The sequence below is a fragment of the Monodon monoceros genome, unplaced genomic scaffold, assembly GCF_005190385.1.
Source record: "Monodon monoceros isolate NGI ecotype Baffin Bay Population unplaced genomic scaffold, NGI_Narwhal_1 Super_Scaffold_18, whole genome shotgun sequence".
Taxonomy (NCBI): domain Eukaryota; kingdom Metazoa; phylum Chordata; class Mammalia; order Artiodactyla; family Monodontidae; genus Monodon; species Monodon monoceros.
The window spans coordinates 1,505-6,540 of record NW_021703774.1 but is presented as its reverse complement, the minus strand read 5'-3'; positions in this window follow the sequence as shown (position 1 = coordinate 6,540).

Here is a 5,036-nt window from a genome sequence, read left to right as displayed (position 1 = left end):
CATGTACTAATACATGTGAAATATATAATCACAAAATACCTATGGAACACCAAGAGAGGTCTACTCAACACTCTGTAATAACCTACACGGGAAAGGATCCAAAGATGAATAGATGGAAACATAGACATAATGAACCACATTCTGTACACCTAGAACACACACATTTTTCTTAAATTTGCTCCGATAATTAATAAAAATTAAATATAAAAAACAAACAAGAAGGAGATATAAGCTCTTGGGGGTTTGCCCTGGCACATTCCACTCTAATTTGCAGCCTACTAACACGATTTCCAGGAAAGCTCTGTTGCCCGAAAACCCACAGTTCGAAATGTAGAAATGCTGCCGCCTTGTGGCCGTTTCCCGCAAGAGAGGCTTCAAAACGACAGTTAAGGGTCACTTAACATTCACAAGGACTCAGGGCTGTAAAGGACACCTGCCCTCAAAAATTGTGCTGAGGTATGGAATGGCCAAAAAAATTCAAAACTGGCAAAATTTTCAAGGAGATACTAAGAAGAGGTAAGTTTTACTCACGATTTTTCAAAAAATAAGGAAAATGGATAAAAGCTCAACATCAGGTATTATTAGACTCGTGCAAATCTAGCCTACAAAAAGGTTTCAACTCACGCAAGTCAACTACCATCAGCAAAAAATCTACAAACAATAAGTGCTGAAGGGGTTTTAGAGAACCGTGTACCCTCTAGCTGCTGGTGAGATGTAAAGCGGTAACAGCCAATAATGAGAAGAGAAAGGAGCTGCGTTTCAAAGTAAAAATTGAGCCCGCATTCCATTCAGCAGGCCCAGCGCTGAGCCTCTCACCTGAGAAGACCAGAGTCGAGAAGGCACAGGCTGCAACAGCTGCACTGCAGGAGTTTTCACAATAGCCAAGACACGGAAGCAACCAAAATGTCCATCAACAGATGAATGGATAAAGAAGAAGTGGTCCATGAACACAATGGAATATTAGCCATAGAAAACAGTGAAACACTGCTCTTTGAGGCACCATAGATGAGCCTACAGATAATCACAGAACATGAGGTAAGTCGGAAAGCAAAAGACATATCCTATGATATCACTTATAGGCGTTATCTAACACCTGACACAAATGAACGTATTTTCCCAGAGAAAGACACTCACAGACTAAGAAAACAAACTATTCTTATGTAAAAGGAAAGGTGGGGGCAATGGAAAATTAAGATTACATTTACCATACGTGTACAAATACCTATTAAATACATATATCAAAAAGACCGACCATATAGCAAGGGGGGTCTATGGAACACTCTGGAATAATTTACATGGGAAGAGGACCTGTACATGAATATATATATATATATATATATATATATAATGTACAAATTAACCATGACTGTGTACACATAGGACAAACAATATTCTAGTCATTATCCCGATTTTAAAAAGTAAAACAACGGACAAGAAATAATGGGACATATACTTACGGGGGTTTTTCCTGTCATATTCCATTCTAATTAACAACCTGGGAACACCACTTCCAGACGGGATGTGCTGCCCTAGTAACCAGAATTGGGAATGGAGAAATGCTGCCCAACAAGTAAATTATAATCTTCAAATTTACTTACTTCGGATATGGGAGTGTCAAAGACTGGCATACAGAATGTAAGAAACAATCTAACTGATTTAGAAAAGTATTGAAAAAACTCACAGTTGGTGGTAGGACAAAATGGGCTGACCTAAGTTAACTTTGGAAATGAGAGGACTCTGTAGGCCAAAGGCAAAATATGCCACACATACACAGTGGACTCTGTAAGTTCTTTCCCATGGGGAGTAGTAGCTAACAGTACTGACACTACTATATCAGTCATCGGATGGAACAAGCACTGCATTTATTTATTTATTTTTAGGTTCACTTTTCTATTGATTTTTTTTACATCTTTATTAGAGTGTAATTGCTTTACAATGGTGTGTTAGTTTCTGCTTTATAACAAAGTGAATCAGTTATACATATACATATGTTCCCATATCTCTTCCCTCTTGTGTCTCCCTCCCTCCCACCCTCCCTATCCCACCCCTCCAGGCGGTCACAAAGCACCGAGCTGATCTCCCTGTGCTATGCGGCTGCTTCCCACTGGCTATCTACCTTACGTTTGGTAGTGTATATATGTCCATGCCTCTCTCTCGTTTTGTCACAGCTTACCCTTCCCCCTCCCCATATCCTCAAGTCCATTCTCTAGTAGGTCTGTGTCTTTATTCCTGTCTTACCCCTAGGTTCTTCATGATATTTTTTTCTTAAATTCCATATATATGTGTTAGCATATGGTATTTGTCTTTCTCTTTCTGACTTACTTCACTCTGTATGACAGACTCTAGGTCTATCCACCTCATTACAAATAGCTCAATTTTGTTTCTTTTTATGGCTGAGTAATATTCTATTGTATATATGTGCCATGACAAATGGTGGAAACCAGGTTTCTTACCACTGGAGTGAGAAGTCGCAAACAAAGGAAGGTTGCAATATCCATGTCATAACAGATCAGGTTGGAGACATCAGTATAAACTCTCTTTAGCCTACACATAGTTCCACATGGAAATCTTTATGATTATGTGTATATGCACAGGCTGGGATACATGCATATATTTCCATGCACTGACAGCTGAGCATATTTAGCTCCCACATGTAAGTCTTTAATACTATTCTCTAATAAAAGGAACAAGGGCTCTTTGAAGAAAGGGCTGATGCTAGGACTGAGACAGTAAATATATGAAGCAGGATAATCTTAAAATATCAGAAAGTAAAGAAGTACCAACAATTTAAAAAACCCACAAAAGAAAATTATGTAAAATGGAAACAGGAGCAAATGGAGGAAGCTCTCAACAGCCAAAGCAAGAATAAACTAAGCAGTCTAATAATGTAGAGCTGGATTATAACCAAAAGTTTACAATAAATATTCACGTGTCCAAACTGGTAAAAAAATAAGTTACAGAGTTTTTGATGAATGGTGTTAAATAGAAATGTCCTATGCAGAAAGCTTCTAAACAATGTATAGAGCCACTCAGCTGTCCATCAAGGATGTGAAGCTAACCCCTCTCTCCTCAAGTGTGGCTTCTGCGTTATGACTGCCTCCTACATAAGACACACAGGATGGACATGGGAAAAAATTAACCTCACTGTGGGAAAACTTAACAAACATTACCTCAGCTAGGTGACCAAAGTTAAGAATATAAGGGAGAAGTTCCTTTAAGAGCCTGTTCTCTTGATATACAGTGAAGAGGAGCCACTTCACCTCTGTGATCTGCTTTTTCAAAGCCAAGTCTAATTACAACAAAATCACCAAGCAAATCCCAGTGCCTCGCAGTCTATACAATACCTGAGCAGCCCTCCTCCACGCTGTCAAGGTCATGGAAACAAGGAGAGTCTGAGCAACTGTCAGAGCCCAGAAGAGACTAAACAGACATGATGACCCCATGTCCTATGAGACCCTGGAACAAGCAAAGGTATGACAAAGGGAACGTGAATAGGGACCTCAGTTAATAATAAAGTATCAATATTTGTTCATTATTTGTGATGATTCTGTAGAAAATTAGACTGGAAAAATTAAAAGTCAAATAAGAGAAACCTATTGTAACAAACTGTAAATCTAGAGGAAATGGGTGATTTCTTTGTAAAGACACATTACCAAGATGGACCCTAAGTTAAGGAAAATACAAAAAGACTAATTAACCACTGAGGAACCTCTTCCCCTGCTGGCTATCCTATCACTGTTCCAGGCTTTCCCTCTCCCAGGACAGGGAAGGAGCAGGGACAGAGCGGTTTGGCAGCTCCCCTAGTATATGACCCCACCCAGTGTCTTCATCTCCCCCAGCCACGCCTACCCAGTTAGGACACCTGAGGATGGACCAGGGATTATTGATTTGTATGTTTCAACTAGGACTTTTTTTATTCTCAGCAAATGGACACACTTACTGAAGTAAACTAAATTAGTATTTATTGTAAGGGTAGAAATAATTTAATACTTGCAAGTGGCAAGTTGAAGAATGGGTTTGCACCTGGCAGGTCCAGTGTCTCACACTCTCTCAGGGTGACCTTATTTCTCTCCAAAGCTTTGTCCTGCTCAGTGCCTTTGGGAGACCCCATTCACAGGCACAGGCTCTCTCACTGTCCTTGGACCAACAGCAATTCTAGGCTGACAACCACTCACCATCCTTTTTCCAAGAAAATTTTCTCTTTTCTTGGGTTCTAAGAAAATTCATGGTTTTGAATACCTTTGGCCTGGCTTGGGTTTAACTCTCATCCTTGACCCATCACCAGAAGATGGAAAATGGGACTGGCTAGATGTGGGTTGTAAACCCATCTTCGAGCTGGGTGGAACATGAGCTCATCCTTCTGGAACTGCTTGGACTGGAAGCAGGTGGGATGTAATTCCCAAAGGAAAACTAAGGCACTAGGCTTGGACATGAGAATAGATGCTGGCTGGGAGAAAGCAGCAGATTCTATGTCAATGACAGCTCACTGCACAACACAGAATCTGACACAAGAGGAAGAAAAGGGTTCTCTTAGGGGAGGCTGCAGCTACTCATCCAGTGCTCTTACTGTCCTCCCAAGACTACAAGAAGTTCTTTCACTTGCTGAAAAGGCAGGATCATTTTTGTTGGTAAACTCACGTCTCCTGCCTTGGGCATCCGGCCCTCACATCTCAGAGGATGGCCCAAAACAGCCCATGTGCCCTCAGAAGACACACAGACCTCATTCCTGCCCCTGAGAGGTGGGAGCCCTTGAGTTATGCCATCTCCCTGGCCATATTAACTACCCATCCCTGAAAAACAATACTGCTCCTTTTCCAGTTTCTTCTCTCTCCTTTTCTAAGGGAAGAAACCAAATGCTAGGGTGGTAAGGAAACTCTTGTGCAATGAATTAACGGGAGGCTAAAGAATTATTCCATGCCATGGAACCCATAATCGGCAGGTTCTCCAGAGACCACATGGATGCATACGGCTCTCCAAGACAATGCAGTCTCAGTGTGAACCTCCCATTGGGAGGCCCAGTTTCTCCCATAACTTTG